General features: G+C 39.8%; 1 long non-coding RNA gene across 1 annotated transcript; it reads left to right on the forward strand.

Moving 5' to 3' along the window:
• The first annotated feature begins 1,226 nt into the window (after nt 1–1,226).
• LOC124065690 lies at nt 1,227–3,657 on the forward strand. Its single transcript, XR_006844479.1, has 2 exons — nt 1,227–1,305; nt 3,371–3,657. It is a non-coding gene; the product is annotated as an uncharacterized LOC124065690 (long non-coding RNA).
• Nucleotides 3,658–19,817: the final 16,160 nt, after the last annotated feature.

Here is a 19,817-nt window from a genome sequence, read left to right on the forward strand (position 1 = left end):
ATTTATTTTATTATAAATTTTAGTGTCTGATGGTAACCAGCCAACATTACCATTGTAATATCTACAGCCACAGGGCTTCTGCTTTTATAACTTGAGAAGACAAACAGCGGGAATTCTACTTGAGGTAATGTGTGCTATTATTTTCTAACTACTTGTAAGAACTCACTTATTACTTCCTTATTGTCTGAAGTTGTGTTTCCCATTGGACTTGAACAATATTTCATGTTAGGCGTAGTAAAGTTTCTCAATGTTAGGATGAGTGCTCCATACAAGTTCACCTCTCAGCAATAATTTCACTGGTTTTCAGCTCATAATGATAATAATAAGGAAAGTATCCATGAATATTCTGTCTTGGCACTGTGTTTTCTACCCCACTGCCACCTGCACAACCATCTTGAATTGTTTGTAAAGTTTCCTCTGAGTAAGACATTAAAGAATGGAGGAGACAACAATGTCAATGTCAATCACTGAATATTGTCTCAGCACATGGGGTTTGTCAGCCAGCAGCAACTTGACACAATAAAAGCCAGTATAGTTTTTTGTCACTCCAATAATGGTAAGAGAACCAGTGTGCAGGTTCAGCTGGACATGGACATGGACCGTGAGATCAGCTCAGAGCAGATCAGCGCATACAACAATCGGCCACAACCCTAAAACCACTGACAGACAGCAGCCTCCCCCCAACTGGGAATATAGGCTACCCTGTCAAATTCTGAAAACAGTTCAGGAATGTCACAAGGACCACAGCAACGGCTCCCCACATCCCAACTTCATTGAGAATCTGTGGAATGAACTGCTGAATAAGCTGAATCCACCTTCCGACCAGGTGGGACCAAAAGGATCCTGTGCATCCCAGATGGTTTTAATGTTGCGGCTGATGGGTGTACACACACAAGCTGATGAACTGTCAGCACAGTGTGTTCCTGTTCCATCTTTTATTAAAATCCTTTCACCCTGTTGTTGATCTCTCTCTCCCTACAATCAACTTAAGCAAAGAATAATTCAGCGAGGTCATCCAAACATGATGGAATTTCCTTCAATAGAATTAAGTTGTCAGTGTTCTATTGAACATGAATGCATTGATCTACACAACCCAAAGCCAATACTAAACATGAATACTGTGTGAGCATCAAATAACATAACATAACATAACGTAACGTAACGTAACGTAACGTAACATGACATAACTGGTTTGGAACCAGGGGCGTGTCCAGACTTTTTGGACACTCCTCCTCAGCCTTATCTGTAAATGCTTTCCCTTTCTGCCTGTTTACAAGTACAATCCTGTGGCAGATCGTACTACTGGTGAGCACAAACTGCATCAAATTACTTTGCAAAATCTTTGCTTTGGCTTTCTTGTTTATGACTTCTGTTTGTATTTGTGTTGTATGTGGGGAAAAATGCATGGCTGCACACATATTTGTTTTTCAGAGTTAACTGCTAATCTGCTGGATTGTGCCTGTGCTGTTGTCTGTAGACTGGATATGTTGCACCTGCAGCTAAAGGTGCAAAGTTCAGTTTGGTATAGTTGTTTGTGTTGGCAATAAGTGAAAGCCTGGGCCCGTCTGACTGCTGATCTCAGCACTTTTTCAGGGATTTTGATTTTTGTTTTTCTCAAGTGGCTGCCAATGCACATTTGATTTTTTATTTATTTTTTGTCTTCTGCTTCGTTCCCCCTTTCTTAGTAAATTGCAGGGAAGGTGTTTTTCGCTCACATCCATTCAGAGTTGTGGTTCTTGTTGATCAAGTCTGACCTGCATACTTGATAACTGACAGGTGAAACTAAAAGCAAAGCAAAAACAAGTCCAAAAGGGCGAGTCGCAGCAGGTTGGAGAAGCTCAGCAGTGGCATTCAGTCTGTTCAAACTGCAACAAAATGCAGCATGCAGAGAAGCTGATGTCCTGTTTGTCTTCAGCAAAAAGCAGCACTTTGAAGAAAGCTTTAACATCTTTTTAACTGGTGTTTGTGCCTAACAAACACCAGTTTGTGTTTGCCTTGATAATGAGCAAAATCACGTTCTATTAGAACTCTTTGTGGGACACAGTGAAATGTAAAACAATTCTAAAACATATGAAGAAAGTGTGAAGAAGAAAGCATGCAAAATGTAATGTGACCCAAGTGTAAAATGAGAACTCTCCAGTGACGCAATCCAGTTCCAGCCTTCCTTATGGAGGAGTTGAAGAGCTGAGAATAATGGACATTTTGCATGACACCAGTACATCACAGCATAGAAAGGATGCTGGCTACGACAGTCTGGTACATCATCTGCAGCAGCTTCCGGCAGGAAGCCAGAGAAGGCTGAGGTCCTGCCTGAAGCAGAAATAGAGCTGGCTCTGTCCTTTCTTATAGAGTGCATCAGTGTTAGCTCACCAGTCCAGTTTGTTATCTAATTGTATTCTTGGACAAACAGACAGAAGTGAGAGTGAGGAGAAATGTCTTCCCCCTTTCCCCAGGCCACTCCTCCTCAGCCTTTTCTGTAAACAAGAACTTTTCGAGTGGCTGCCAATGCACATTTGATTTTTTTATTTATTTTTTTGTCTTCCACTTTGTTCCCCCTTTCTTAGTACATTGCAGGGAAGGTATTTTTTGTTCACATCCATTCAGAGTTGTGGTTCATGTTGATCAAGAAAGATCTGAAGACAAATAAAATATGTGAGAAAATTCTTAATAAATGTTTTGAAACTGGCCAGGAGCAGCAGGATGTGAACATAGCCAACTGAGAGCATGCATCTCTTGAAGCTGCCACTAGATGGCGCCATAGCTTTAGATTCATAGTTTACCACTGGTGTCTTGCAGATGATAGTCTGAGGCCATGTTCACATTTTAATGGACACATCAGTTAATATTTGAGTAAATGATAGTCCAAACTCAAAAATCAAAACTGGGATTCTTTTAATGTGAGTTAATGACGTTAAGTGACTAATCATAGTTACTGCTTCAAACCAAGTCTCCAGTGTGTGTGCTTGTTTTGGTGTTGTTTGGCTGCCCAAATGGAAATGTAAACTCAACAACTGAACTGCAATCATTCAAAATCATGAAAGGATGGTCTTGGTCTGACGGTTCTCATACAGCTCCTTTGAGGCATAAGAGCAAAGCAGACCAACCATGTGACTTGATGACTGTAGGTATGTAATGTAATCGATGAATTGTGGTATCCTGATTGTCCATACTACAGAATTTTACTTTGCTGGTCTATTCTGTGTCAGCCCTGCGATTGACTGGCGACCAGTCCAGGGTGTAGCCCGCCTCTTACCCGTAGTCAGCTGGGATAGGCTCCAGACCCCCTGAGACCCTGAGGGATAAGCCTTATAGAAAATGGATGGATGGTCTATTCTGTAAACGTTATCTGTTTTCTGTCTATCTGTTCTAGGAAAGGGACCCCCCTTTGTGGCTCTGCCTGAGGTTTCTTCTGTTTTTCTCTTTGTTAGTATCGACTTTCTATACAGACAGAGAGTGTTGTATGCTGGACTGATTGTAAACACTCTCAAGATCTTTTTGTGACTTTTTGTGACAACACATATGCATGTAACCACATGAGTACAAATATTTTCTCTGATGCATCAGACAGTGAAGCTGATTTAAAACAGAGGTGTGCTGAATTTTTGTTTATTTCTATGTATTTTAGCAGTTCCCTAATAAAATGTAAATGAAACAAGTGAATTTCAGTGACCACCCTTTAAGTCAATGTCAGCTCTCTTTGACTCCAAACTTCCCAACATGGCTCCATGCAGCGCTGATGATGCAACAGGACATCACCACAGCTGTCCAGTGACTTCCCTGTCAGTCTATACGGCTCAGTCTTGGATTGTTTGTATATAAAAATAGTCATGTTAACACATACTGGATGAGAACTGAAAAGCAGTAACATACAGCCCACACCCCCTGTTCCCTTGTTCTGAGCCAAGTTGCAGAAAAGTGCTGAGTTAATTTTATATGAAGAGTTCAAAGGTGTTGATCATGTTGATGAACATATTGGTGTGCAGTCAGTATTAAGGTTCTATAACCACACTGTGTCAGCCACAAGGCCAGATATGACTAAGCCCTGTAGTTCCTTACATTAAAAGTCCTCACAGGATGTGGTTTAAAGACAGCTTTAATTCACATTGAACTGATTGGATGGGTTTATTACAGGCCTGTAACATCCACAGACATTGATTTGTTATTTATGTTAGAGCATTTGATTTACTGTTGCTTTTGCTGTTTGGATGTTAAGAGATTTTCTAGAAATCTAACCCTAAAAACATTGCAAATGTGTACACAAAAACAAAAAATGTTTCTAAAATAACTTAAGCCTATGAGCTTCTACCTCAGCTTTTAATCAGCAAATACAACAAAATATTTAGGTGCATCTTGTAAACTTGGAATCTGTGAGCTACAGCTTATCTGACCACAATGATGCAGCCATCCCACAGCTAATCTCCCACACACACACACACACACACACACACATACACACACACACATACACATAGTAGGTTTTCATGCCCAGTGGGAATATTACATAGACTTATATTCAATTCCTGCAGACTTACTCAAACCAAAACCATAACTTGCCTAACCCTAACCCAAACTTTTACCCTAACTTTAACCTAAACCTCAAACTCAACCTAACCTTGAACCAAGTCTTTAACCAAGTAAATCATTTCCCCACAGGAACATGCCTTTAGTCCCCATAAGGTAGGTGAGCAAACAGGGTTTGGTCCTATGAGATCATAAAACATGTACACACATACAAACACACAAACACTAGCAAGTGGCACCCTTAGAAACTGAAAATCTTATGGCAGCACACCAAAACCAAAAGCCTGTAACTGACTTTCAGGAATTCTTTTACGCTGTTGTAGTATAGATTAGTTAGTGGAAAGTGATTGTGGGGGACTGGTACGGAGGTACATCTTTTTTGTTACATACTTCTAATTCTCTTCATTTCAGAGGTCAAGGTTGTATGTTCGACATTCTAGGTACTCTAGAGGCCTGTTACTCTATTAAAATGAATGCATTGAAAAGGTTCAACTGCCCAACTGTCAGTGAAATACAGCACCAGCTATGTTAAAACAGTAATATATGTACAACTGGAGTCAAACTGCTTAATGAGCACTTCCACCATTAGTACCCAGTTATGCAATAAATAAACACAGATAATAATACTTCTGTACTTTACATTCTGTTTTTTTGGACAATTTAATACTTTCTCCAAGTGCATGGCTGTGTAGTGGGAACCCCGTCACTGTTCGAAATTAAGAACTACGCACACAATGTCCTTACAACAGGAAGGCTGCTTCTTTTAGCTGTTACTACACAGCTTTTACTACTTTCTTGTTATGAAACATTAGCCTTGTACATACATCTGACACACAAAATGTGTTTTTCACCCTTTCTAACAAAGAAAGAACATGAGATGTGTTATTGAGACATAAATAAATGGAGGAATTTCACAAGTGTATCCTACTGTTCAAAGATCATCTGCAGATAATGTTACTCATCTCTGAGCAAACACTCTCACAGTTTGTGTCAAGAGAAATTATGTTGGTTGCGTCCATGACCAAACATCATGCGTTAACACAACAGCTTAATCTTTATTTAGACCAGCTGTCGACTGGCTTCTTCTGTCCGTTTTTTCTGCTGTCCTGCGTGTTGGCATGACTGTGCATCCACAGTCTCGTTATGTAGGAGTATAACTTTACAGCAGGTTGATATTTTAAGTTGAAAGTGAAATGCTTGGACAACTATTTGGTCCACATATTCATGTCTTCCACATGATGTGGTGTATTACTGACTTTGGTGATCCCCTGAAGTTGACATTTCTGGCTTTAATTGTCAGCAACTACATACCTGCCAATATTAAGCTGTGAAAACGATGCAGCAGTTCTGACATATTGGGACTGAAGGTAGACCATTTACCATTAGTGTATAGGCCATTTGTGAGAGTGTGCGTCTATGTGTGTTGAAGTACCATCAGTGTCAGGAAGGCTTTCAAAAAGAGGAAGAATAAAATGATTCAGGACTAAAGGCTGTGGAGTGGAGGCAAGACAAGGAGTGAGACAGAAGGTTGTTTTTCCCATCGTGTCCGACACTGAAGCAGGATAGTAGGACGTGGTTTCTAAAAAGCACGCTTTTTGTTGATGTATCTAATGAGAAGAGAATGAGAAGAGTCTTGCAGTAGATGGAGTGAAATTTGGATGCATATGCAGGGCCCTGCTTAGCCATCACTTTTTCACTTCACTTCAAGTCTACAGCTATAGTCACTAAGACTAAATAAATAAGTAACTAACACCTCAGCTAATCCCAAAAATTTTGCTAAGTATAAGTCATTCACACACCAGAATATCCAAGTATGGGACCCAGCTTTGAAAACACTGGAATTCTCCTTTAAGGTCACATTTTTGACCACTTCATATAAATTCAAATGTAAATGGTGGTTTTCCACATATGCCATCTGGGGTCAACTCAGTTTTATCTCAATGGACTTGGACTTCAGAGCTGAGTTTTGTCCAGGTCAGGTCAGAGTTATGAACTGGACAGAAGTGTGAGGAGAAGGTTTCAGTGAGTTTCACCACAGGACAGGACAACAGTCTGTTGCTATCGTCGTTATCCTACATTAACACAAATGTGACTATTATTCCCATAAAAATTTAGCTGTTTTCTGGTCATGGACTTTTAAAATTGTGGCTACAGTGAAGATTTTCTCTATAAAGGGAGAAAATCAGATCATCAGATTAGTCTCATCTGGTTGATGATACATTTAGACATCAGATAATAAAGAAATCAGCAGGAAAACTCAGACTGTTCAATAAAATTTAACAGGCAAATTAGCATACAGGGACCAGTAAATATGGGACTGAAATATTCATGCTGGATGTTGAAACAAGGTGTTTGGGTGAGTGCTGGGTAGATAAAAACTATACAGGACTGTATGGACTCAGGTGGACTCAGATGGTATCAGAGTCCACCTGTTTGTCATTACCCCTCATACTGCAGACACACTTCCTGTCAGTCACCCACTGCACAGCTGCTGTTAATGCTGTCATTTTAGGAAAATGAAACTTTTAGTCTCTACCAAACCACTTTTTACCATTAAACGCACTCTCTGTTTAATAGCGTACCATCGTTTTGGGCTTTTGAAACAGTGCAGGGGACATGCCCCCTCCCCCACCCGTGATACTTCCCAGACGGTTCGTGACGTGCTTTGTTGAATTTGGGACATTCGAACTCGGGACATGTTAAATAAGAGTCCCCAGCTGAACAGCGCTCTGTGGAGACTCGCAGGGCTCGATTCGAGACACGAACACAGAGAGAGAGTCGGAGACAGAAGAGAGTCAGACAACAGTAACTTCACGTGGCTTGAAACGAGGAAAGCAGATGGTGAAAACATGAGTTTATGGCTGTCAGAACACAACTCGTTTACTGTTCAGAAGCACCAGGAGTTCTGGTGAAGGAAGCTTGGAGCAACAGCAAGAAAACACACACCTGAATGTTGAATGTGGGTGTGAACGGTCGTCTGTCCCTGTATGTGAGCCCTGTGACTGACTGTCCTGGTCCTCTCCAGTGTGTGTCCTGCCTTCAGCCTGTGTCAGCTGGGATCAGCTCCAGCGAGCCCTCTGAGAATGAGTTTCACTTTACAGCGACTACACTTTAGAGCAAGTTTTCCAAGAGGCGGTGCTACAGCAGAGAAAGAGTTTTACTCTACAGCAAGTTTTCCAAGAGGCGGTGCTACAGCAGAGAATGAGTTTCACTTTCCAGCGACTACACTTTAGAGCAGGGGTGGCCAACTAGTCAGAGACTAAGAGCCACTTTTTTTCTGCGTTACTGCAACGAGCCACATCATACACATGGGCAACATGAACACATGAACATCATCCCATTCCTTAATCATGTATGCAGGCACAGGCACGCACACACAGACCTCTGCTCAGCCAGATTTAATTAAAATAACCACACCAACATGATAATATTAGTTATTTTCAACAGTTAACATTGTGTGCACTGTCTCACACACACAAACACTCAGTTCAAGCAAGTCCACAAACAAAAATAGAATAATTTTCAATAACATTTTTCTCTTACTATGCTGCTTAGTGAGACTTCTAGCATATCCTTATCATCTTCAAATCTGGCTTGTATTCTGTTGTTGCCACTCGAAGCAATTCTTTCAAATGAGTGTCAGTCAGAACAGATCGATGCTTTGATTTCACGTGTTTCAGGGTAGAAAACACAGACTCGCAGACGTACGTTGACCCAAACATTGACAGTATCTTTTCAAAGCGACCAACTTGTGCTTGCGAAGTTCAGTCCCTTTTGGAAATTCCTGTTCGATGTTAGGATGGAGTGAGCTGAAGTGACGCTGAAGATTTGAAGCTTTGAAATGCGCTAATGCTGCGTGACATATAAGGCAGATCGGCTTGCCATTACGTTCAACAAAAAAATATAAACTCTCCCACTCTGTCAAAAACGTCCTGTGTTCTTCTTCATATTTTCGTTTGGCTGTGCTTTTTTTCCCTGCCATTTTGAGAGCTAACTTGACGGAAATTGTTTACAACGCAAATGATGTTGCGCCAAAGATTCTCGTCGCGCGTTTCACGTCACTCAAACAGGCTTACCTGGTCAGCGTGCCATCTAGCCGTAGGGGGAATAAATGGCAACGCCAGCCAAGCATATTTGACGCATGTCATGTGAAAGCTCCTGAAGAGCCGCATGAAACTAGTTAAAGAGCCGCATGAGGCTCGGGAGCCGCGGGTTGGCCACCCCTGCTTTAGAGCAAGTTTTCCAAGAGTCGGTGCTACGTCAGGTAGCGGCGCTGAGTTTGGGTAACAGAGTGTTCCACGCGGGCGGTAGCATTTGTACCAGTGCTTTAATTTAACGGTCTTTACTAACATTTACGATGTGACTGACTAAATACTATAGAAATAATAACTAGGGGCTAATTCGCTATTTAATAAGTATGTGTCAGTATATGGCAGTTTGCATGTTATTGTACAACCGCCCTTCTCTTTGGGACAGGCTGTAAAGCAAAACAATGTCACGTAGTTCAAGGTAACACCCCTTACACCGAGTACAGCAGTGGCAGTCCTTCGCACTTTGCTCAGTTTACAGCCGCAGGGTTACGCACATCACGTCTGGACTGCTGCTGCGCTGTTTGAACGTTTACGCTACAATGTACAGGAGGATAACATCACTGACAGCAGTCGTTTGTGAGTATACTGAAGTTTGTGTTCGTGATGCCATACGCTCTGTTGCTTTATCTAACTACAAAGACAGGAATCTCTGTCCGTCTGTCTTTCTGTATCTCCTCCGAATATCTGGGAAGCTTCTCCAGATATTCGGATGTTGCTGCACTTGCTGTGTTACATCTCGAACAGTTTGGCCAACTTAACAGAAACAGAAGAGAAAAGTAGAAAGCAGTGCTGAGAGCTGTCACGTTAGAGGAGGGCTGGGATTCCTCCTATAGCAAAGTCATTGACAGCATGGTGCTGGAAGACAAAAAAGGGAACGTATGATGTTTGTCCATCGGCCGAGACATGTCGTGGTTTATACACATCGTGTTTGTGTTATGGAGCAGCCGTTCTCTGTTGTCAGTATGCGAGCAGAACGACATTTTGGAAAGATTCTCGGCTTTAAGGCACCAAAAATTAAAATGAGCACTTAAGAAAAATAAAAAAAATATAAAACACAAAGTAAAGTAAATAAAGTGCACTTAGTGCCAGTCTGTTATGCTGTGAGTGTTTCATTGTGTGTGTGTGTGTGTGTGTGTGTGTGTGTGTGTGTGTGTGTGTGTGTGTGTGTGTTAGAGAGAGAGAAGGTGCACAAACTCATGTGGCAGCGGCTCTCAGCGCGCCACCTCATCCACCATTTTCCTTTGCCGAGGGTGTGGTGGAAGTTGGATTTTTTTTGCGCTCATTTCACTCAGCTGAACATTTTTCTGCCTCACAGGGACAAATAAATACTGTATTTGCTTTGCCACCTTTTGTATTTGTGCACTGATTTCTTCAGCTGCAGTGAAACAAACCAAAAGGAAACAGATTCCACTCAGTTTTGTACATATGAAACAATGCCTCAGGCTTCCATAACATAACATACATGATGTTTTAAATTGATGCTCAGATATTCATATGATAACAGTGTGTAAGTGTGTGAATGTGAATCAGTTTTGAGAAAGGACGTGGTTTTGAGTGCAGTGTTTCATTTGGCAACAGTGTGGTTTTAGCTGTGTTAAGCATTTGTGTTCAGAGTGTTGAGAGATTTGGCTTTAATGGTTTGCTCAAAGGTTTTACTCACAAACCATCAGGAAACACATCTAACTTCTTGCGGTTGTCTTATGAAGTTAGATGAGACACACAAGTTGTGTGACTTTTGGAGATATTTTGTAGAAATCCAGTGACAGTCACTCAGTCACACAGAATATAATCCTTTGTGTTCCTACGAGAACCTATGTAAAGGTTCAGGAAAAGCCAGAGGTGGTACAGTCTTGTCATGAGTGGCTCCCAAAGTTTACTGTGGAGGCCAATGCAGGGCTGGAGGTGCAGAGGAGTGGGCCGAGCTGCTCTCAGCTCAGCTCTCGGCTTGTCTTTGGGTCTGGATTTCAGATGTGCTCTCCTTTGAATGTCAATATTCTGTTTGGATGTTTGTCTCAACTCTCTCTCTCTGTCTGTCTGTCTGTCTGTCTCAGTGGTGGTCATTCAGCAGATTGCTCTGGCTATCACAACAACACTGACAGAAAGGGCTGGACAGAACATCACTCTGCCCACTGGGATTACTGGACTACATGGGCATGTTCACATCATCTGGTCTCATGGTTCAGGGCAGCGCGTCCTTATCCACTTCTCTGATGGAAAACTGATTCTGCGTGAATCACAAAGGTACCAGCTGGACAGAGACACTGGATCCCTCACCATTGGATCCCTCAGCGTCAGTGACAGCGGCCTTTACGAGGGGCAGATCATCAATAAAAAGAGAGGGATGCATCGCTTTAACCTGACTGTTGTGGGTGAGTGTTTGGAAATTGGGAAATGTGTGTGTCTGCGTTTGCACACACAGAGTTACACACAGAAAAACTTCAGCAGCGAACACTGTCTTAAAAGAACTTCCTGTCAGCTCAGCTGGCAAAAAAATCCACATTCTTGAGTTGTGGTGCAAATTATTAAAGAGGAAGTTCATTTTAAGGTGTAAGCAGACAACTCTGAAAGAAACTGGCACACAACTCCTGTAAAACTTACTTTTACAGTTACATTTGTGTATATATTAAACAGCTGAAATGAATATGAATAAAAGTGTGTGTATCAGGAACAACATACTGATATCATACAAGTATGTAAACATTAATGTACTTTACTACTGCTGACACATTATGTCCACTTGTCTGCTTCACAGAGGCTGATCCCACCCCACCCACTGCTGGACCTTCAAAAAACTTAGCTGCCCACCAGAGGAGCCACACAGTGTGTCTTGTACCAGTTTGCCTCTTTATTGCATTATGCGCTGTGATGGCCTTCAGAGTGAGACAGAAGACAATGAAAGGTCAGTATTAACAGGCTTTAGAAGAAGAGTTTTATTAGAACCTCAGTATATTTTGTGCTTTGTTCCCTCTGTGACCTCGTTACATGTTAAAGATGATTTCATGTTTTGTCTTCCTCACAGGAGGGTGTAAAGAGCCTGACCCTGCAGTGTGACCCTGGTCGAATTTCATGAACAATGTGTAGCTATGGACATTTGGACATTATGGACGTTTGTTTTATTTCACTCCTCTGGTGTCCTTTAACTGGCTGGGACAATATCAGACTGAACTGTGAACTGGTTACACTTGAACCGTGCAGGTTTTCTTCATCAGTTGAGGATGAGGCTGTTAGTATGTGGTCACCTTGTAATGATATTCATGTTGGAAACAGCTTCTTCTGAGTTCCTAGAGAATATTTTTCTAGGTGTTTCCCTCTCAGAAGCCCTGATGAAGAATGAGGCCATGCATTAATCCAATCCAGGGATTCTGTTTTGTTGTATGACATCCATTTTCAGCCAGTTTTTACATGTTTTTTGTTGTTCTTATTTTACCAAATGCTTAATGTATTTCTGACTGTGAATTATTTAACTGTTCTTTGTTTTTGTGGGTGTGTTGGGGGAGGTAAAAGCTAATGTTTGAAAAGGAAAATATTTATTACACAAAGCACTGACTTGCTGATGGGACTGGCTGACAGAACAGGTCAGCTGTTCACTTAACCCCAGTCACCCTGTCCCACTGCAGCAGAGCACTAAGTGAACACACTGTTTTGTTGTTGTAGTGTGTACTACTGTGCTGTTTGAGTGTGGGAATCTGGGCCTTCTTTGTGGATCTAGTCATACATGTAACATCTCCATCTGTGTGTTAACCTTGTTTATGCTGACACCTCATCAATTTGCCAATTTGACTTTTCGAGATCTTGTTCAAGCATGAGATCGACATTAGTGACTTGTGAATGACTTTTGATCATGTAACCGTGACCGAAGCTTCAGCCCCTACTTATTTTAATGAATACATGTAGTTAATGTCACGTGTGGTACCTCTGAAATGTCTTCCTGAAATCACTGACAACAAGTGCAAACAGGCTTCTGTGCTCTGACTGCAGGCCTGCTCAGTGTGCTTCAGATCTCAGAGGACACCTACATTTGCTGGGTATACAATGTAGAACTGATTTTAAACTTTATGTTTCTGAATTATTGTCAGATCACTGACCAAGCTCTAAGCTCAGAACCTAAGGTGACTGAGTTTTGATCCCCCAGCCTCTGGAACAACTGCTCCTAGCTTTACAAAAGGTTACCAGTTATAAAAGCTGTTAAAAACTCACCTGTTTCATATGCACTTTGTCCTGTAATGCGTTTTTGACTTCTTTGTAGTTCTTATCATTTTATTGTTTAAATATTTCCTTTTATCAGTTTTTCTGTTTATTCTTCAGTGTTTGCATTGCACATCATGTTGTAATTAAATAAACTTTACTTATTTGCTTACTCACAGCAGTCCATTGCTCATATTTGTTGGTCCTCTTCTGAGTGACAGGCCTGGATTGGCTTATGGCTGTGTGTGTGTCATTAACTAGCCAGGTGGGTTATGTAGTGGTCATACTACTGCCTTCAGATGTTGTCTCCTTATTATTCAGAGCTGCTGGCAGACTTCACATGGGACACTGTATCACAGTGTATGGCAACATGTCTCTTGAATAAGAATGTTTTATTACTCAGGAGACTGCATGCACTGCAAGTTATTTCATACATGTGGATCATTAGGCTGACAACTTTAATACCAACGTCCCTTCAGGCAAATTCCATGCAGTGGAACAATGGAAGACTGTCAAACTGCTCTGACCAACCAATTACATCCTTTTATTTTGCTAACAGTTACAAAGCAAACAGTGGGCACGGAAGAACAAGCCACACATTTGTGTGATTAATCAGAATCAGAATTCCTTCATTTATCCTAGAAGGGAAATTCTTTAATTAATTGTGTTGATGTCTTTCAGTTCTCCCACAAAAACACACAAATCCATTGAAACATGGGTGTGGGGGGAGGCCTGTTAGGGGCAAAACATACATACAACATACAAAAACATACACGACTTGAGGTGCTTTATAAAGAGGAACAAAAGAGTGTGAAACACAAAGTTCTCGTCGTTCCTCCCTGCATGTGTCAGGTGATCTTGCCAGGGATGAGAAGCACACACACATTCTCCTCCCATTCACCAAGAGCTTCACCAGTCATTTCCCTTCTGTTTCAGTCAGGCTGAGACACCAGTCATATCCACTATGACGTAAGAATTATTGCAACATCGTATTGCTTTTGTTCGCTGTCCTAAATGAGTATTTAATCTAAATCTAAATCTAAATAACCAATACTACTTTCTTCTACTGTGCCTCTGTTTTTAAAGTGATTATTGTGGTGTAGAAATCAGAGAAGCTCACAGATTACAGTTGTACTCTGTGTGTGTGTGTGAATGCATATTCCTGTAGTTGTGGGGACAAAAGTCTGTTTACACATTCACACTGTGGGGATCTGTCTTAGTCCTGTCTTACACATGGAGACAAAATGCAAGTCCCCACAACGTAAATGATTTATTGTTATGGTTAGGTGGTGTTTAAGCCTCCAGGAAATGAATATAAATCTGTGTAATGTCCCCACAAGTGCTGGAAACAAGACTCTGTGTAGCTGAACAACCTAGTGACATTTGATGTGCAGTGGTGTCAAAAGTACACAAATTTATTACTCAAGTGGCTCCACCTGCAGGTGAACAATAATATATCACTCAGAGGCCAATTTTAGAATTAGAATTGTTTTCTGAAAAACATGGAGAAAATGATGGCTGTTGACAGTATTTTCTGATTTTTAGAGTGATAAAGAGAGATAAGAGAGATCCCTCACACTGCGTCTGATGCTGATTGCCATCATTTCGCCTCTCGACTTCAGCAGAGTTTTACAGATCTTTTATGCAAACAACCAGAGGAACTCATACATGTTTAAAATTAATGTCACAGGATTATTTGTGACTTGAACACTTAAAGCAGTGGTACCCAAACTGGCCTTCACAATGAACCTGAGAGGTTGCCAGTCGATTAATACAATACATATATAAGTAAGGACATGGATTTCTGCACAAGAAAAATGTTTATTGTTTCAGACTTTTCCTTGTTTGTTTACTGAATAACTGACAATACTGTTTCAGCTTTTCTTTTCAGCTTTATTTCACAGATAGACCATTAAACCAACTGATAAAGGAAAACTTAGAAGACTTTCAATAAATGACTGGTAAAAATAAAGTGTAGATAGTATTACAAACATTACACAGGTATTCACAGTATTCAAGAAGTATTTCACAGCTGAATAAATGGGCTTGTCATAAAACTTGGCTGTGTATGTTGTAAAAGAGATACAAATGTTTTTGAAATTGGTGCTACACATCAAGACAAAACAGAAAAAAGACTGCAAAAGCTCTTCTTTAGCAAACAGAAGTGGCATAATAATATTACAGAATCGAGTATATTGGGATAATAACACATGGATTAATTATATTGCTACAAAACTATTCGATTTCCTGGTTGGTGTGTAAATCAGAAGCTCAGAATTTCTATGGTTTGTTATCCAACTTTTTCCAGAGTAAAAACTTTATATTTCTTGGTTTAATACAATACCGTGTTGAAATATGTGACAAATTATGTTCAACTGATGATGCAGATGAGCGAATGAGTGGATCATGTGAGTACTAGTTGTCTTAGAGCACCACAGTCCAATTTGGTATCACTGGAAAAACAACTAATTTCTTTCCGGCTTTCTGGATTCCAGGCTCAGTCAAGCTTCACACCTGAGGTGATAACAGAGAGAATTGGCATCTCATACAGGTAAGAAATATTGTTGGTGTAACGGTTACGGTGGGCAACCAAACCTTTTCCCGAGGAGGGCAAATACTGAGATTTAATGGCGGGCAAAAGGAAAAAGCAAGCACCTGTTGAATTGTTTTGTATTGTATTGTTAAGATGCAACATGCCACCAGGTCTTTCTTTGTCTCACTGTTATATTTTCAGGTTGACTTAATTACTAAAATCTTTCAGATTTTTTTTTCTTTTTTACTGTCTCCCCACTCTGATCCAAATGAGAGAAAGAGTAGCTGATAAAAATGTTGATACACTCATTTGAGTCACCTTCATTTATTACTGTGGCTCAGAGCAATAAGCTAATTGAAGTTACATATAGTTAGCCTAATGTAGTACTCAAAAAACAGCTGTGCTCCTCCAACCAGTAGCAACTGTCCTGAGTGGAAATTCACACTACTGTATACAGTATATTCTATATTAACCAAAGCACAAGGGTGACACCTACTGGACCAATGTGGTATCACACATACATTTAGCTGAAACTTCATGATTTCAGTTTACTGAATTATGTTGCTCCACTTTTTTTTTTTTTTTTTTTTTTTAGATTTCAGATTTTCAGATTTCATGTCAGAGATTATAGATGAATAAGGTACAACTATAACTGTAATTATATAAACGGAGAAGTATGTTATGTACTATATAAAGACCAGATTGCATATTGTAGCCAAAATTGTTGTAATTTCTTAATTTTAATTATTATATATTATATTAAGTCATATTAAAGCCTGCACGGTTTTTGACACTTGTTGCACCTGCATACAGGAGAGGAGCAACAGCCTTTGCTGGGGTACAGCAACCCCTTTAACAAACCACACACCAGTTCTGTAGTAATAGAACTGGTAGCAATTTTAATGGCAATTTGTTGACTTTAGTTATGATTATGATTACATTTACTAATGATTATTTGCTATTGTAGCATAGCAATATATTGAGGGGCATTTTGAGCATTGTTTGTGGATTATAATTACTGTCATGCTCCTTTATTTAAATTAACAGTAATAATAATTAGTTCAATAAATGACCAGCAAAGGTAGCATTGTTTATTTCAGTCATTCCTGAAAGGAATATCTGTGCATACCATGATTCCTTTTCATTGAAAAATAAAACAAAACAAACTGTCAAAGTCCATCACAGTTTACAGACTGACTTTGTGGTTTGACTTTGACCCCCCATACCTACTACAGCTGTGCACACATAGTTGTTTCCTGTCCAATTTTTGGATGCACTCACATTCAGTTTTACCTTCAAATGAATTGATTTACATAGAGCATTGAACACAATAACACAAGTTTTTAAATTTTGTAACATTTTGTCAAGTAAAACCTGAGTTAACATACGCGATGCTTTTTTCTGAACATTGTCAGCGTTTTTAGAAATAATATAAATAAGTTTTACGTTTCATAAACCTGATTGTGTTGTAAATAGCTGTACAAAAAACACCTGAGGCATTTCCTGCATTTTAAGGTGAATAGTTGTAAATAACTTGTTGTTGTTTGCGAATTTTTTTGAGATTTACAATTTATAGGCAAGGCAACATAAACCATTTTTAAGCTGAAATTTAAAGGTAAAATCACAAGTAGTCAAAAACAGACAATGACTCCAGAGGGTTAATGCTTTGTTCTAAATGATTTTGAATGGGGTTGTATGATGTAATCGGGTGACGTATCAGAGTGAGCAGAGGCTTTGCTATACACAACACTTCTTGCACTTCACTTTGACTGATCAACATCACAATATTTCTGTTATGGGAACCATGTGAACCTTACAAGTCACATGATGAAAGGGTGGGCTGATGACCGACGACGAGCCACACTGTGGCTCTGGGAGGGCAGGTGAGTCATTCACACCTGGACACATCAGACTCTAACAAGTCACATGATGGCTGTGTGTGACAACGACCCATTCACCACCTTGTGGTCACATGTTGGCTGGGCAGGTCTCCTGTCTGGGTTTAATACCTGGGACTCCCAGCCAGTGAATCAGCACTGAAGAAGCCTTCTGGATGAGAGGTGAAACGCCTTCACTTTCAAACTGAAATCCAGTTGACCCAATTTAAGCTCTTCTACACAAGATGGCCTGGATGACTGAGAATCTACACAGACAGCATTTCTGTTTATATTTCTGTTGATTACCTCTAACATAGTTGTAAGACAGTTACTGTATGTACCAGTGCTCTACAGAACATGCTGTTTCACAACAATATGAATAAATTCTGCTTATTCAGCTTCTTCCTGTCCTCAGTGAATTTGATGGCAATATTCTGCTCATCTGCTGGGTCTACTGCATTTTTCTACTTGTCATAATTTCTTATTTTCCATTCCAAGTACACATTTAACTTTAATATATTATCTGTATTTTTTATTTTCTCTGCTACTCCAAAGCCTTCAAGAATATTAGTCTGGTGGAAAAAATACAGATTCTCTCCATTTTACTTTGTATTTTTGGTTGAAATTTAAGAATTGAAGAATGTAAATTTCTCAGGTCTTTCAGATTCCTCAGGTTGTTCAGTGGCCAGCTAGGACCATGTGCATATGCATATAAGAAATGGGTTTATTTTCTTTACTGGATTTATGAAAGACATGTTTGAAAAGTTGTCTTTGAAAAAAGTTTTCAAGTAATGTTTGAAGCTGTCTAAACTGTGTTTGGGTTATATGAATAAAGAATTTAAAATATGGCCAGTGTTTCTGTTATATTTACCAGCTATGGCAGCATGGCTGGTGTTGTGTTAACCTTGTTGTTCTTGGTGTGTGCTTGTGTGTGTGATGGCAAAATGTGATCCTGGAGACGCTTCTTGTAACATGGACTATCACACTTTGTAGTCATTCCTACAGTATTACTTGAGTACTCAGCGGGACTGCAACTAACAATTATTTTTGAATGTCATGTTTCATTTTCAGTATTAATTCAGACACTCATCTGAAAAGTTTCTTTACTGCACCTTGCACGGTGGTGACAAAATCCCTTTGACAAAATCTGTCCATAGACGGATTTAAACACGTGACAAAACCATCACCAGTGAGTTTCTCCTTGACCCCATTTTGCCATGTTGGTACACACACATACACACACACACACACAAGCAAGATAATAACAATACTGTCCTCCCTGTTGTGACTGGTAAGAACTGTGAGCATCAGATAAAATGGTTTTCTGTTCTTCCTCACTATCAAGCCATTAACATTTCAGTTATCTTTTATGAAAGGATCATCGTAACCAATGGATTCATCCAACACAGCTCGATGGTGCTTTGAATTTGTGTCTTTTTTTATCACCAAAATATACTTGTGCATGTTACTGTTGTAGCTGGTTGGTTTGAACTCCATTACATAAACTTCATATACAGTGAGGTAATTTAGTCTAGCGGTCCCAAACTAGCGGTTGGGTCTTTCCAAAAGGTCACAGGATAAATTTGAGATGTTGTGAAAAGAGAACATTTACATTAACTGCTGTAAATATTGGTGCCATCTGTTCCCTGTTCACTGGTTATATCTTTTATTCTGGTTGTTTTTATATTTATATAGTGTTGTTTTTATATTTATAACATTAGTATTGTAGGTTATAGGGCTTATACCGGGACCAGGGAAACTAAATTCGTTCCACCTCATGTTTCTACATGTGTAAAATGACAATAAAGCTCCTTGAATCCTTGAAAAAAGCAAACTCTGCCACACAAATTTCTATGAAGTTTTTAGACTCTTAGGCAGAACTTGATTTTGGTTGGGGTCACAACCCAAAACATGCAAGGAACTAGTGATTTAATTAGAAAATAAAAATGTATTAGCTTGCAACAGTTGATTGATTAACTGGTAAGTTGATTAACCAAAACAAAAATCAATGACAACCTTTCTGACTGATTCAAAGGTAATTTTTCAAGCAAAAATATCACGTCACAATATATACAGAAGTGTATATATGCTGCTCAAGCTGAATAAATAAATGAATAAGAACATCTGACTCAGTCTCTAGTCATGTCCTTTACTTTGTTATTACATATTTGAAGGCGTGTAAAGTTTTATAACACTACAGATGTTTTGAGGACGGGACACAAGAGGGGGCTGCTGCTCTGCCAGCTGACCTGAACCATCAGTAATGTGTGTTGCAGCTTCCTAATACTGCAGCATATTTGTATTTCAGACAAAGTTTTCATGTCCAACATTCATTTTTAAGAGCAGTAGAAATGTGTTGTTGTCATGACGGCTGTGGGCTGTAACAGAGATGAGAAGATATTGAAAGAGACAGAAGCAAAACCATCTACAAGGCAGTGGAGACAGTTTGAAGGAGGCAGATCCCGTGTTGAACAAGAACAAGGCAGACATCTCATATTATCAATGTTATTGCTCAGTCACTCAGTCAGCTTTCTCATACTGTACTGTACAAGGAATTCTACATCAGCTGGGAGCAAAGAGGACTTAATGGTGCTGAGAGTATTTACAGCA

The sequence above is a fragment of the Scatophagus argus genome, chromosome 2 (genome assembly GCF_020382885.2).
Source record: "Scatophagus argus isolate fScaArg1 chromosome 2, fScaArg1.pri, whole genome shotgun sequence".
In the NCBI taxonomy this organism is placed as follows: Eukaryota; Metazoa; Chordata; class Actinopteri; family Scatophagidae; genus Scatophagus; species Scatophagus argus.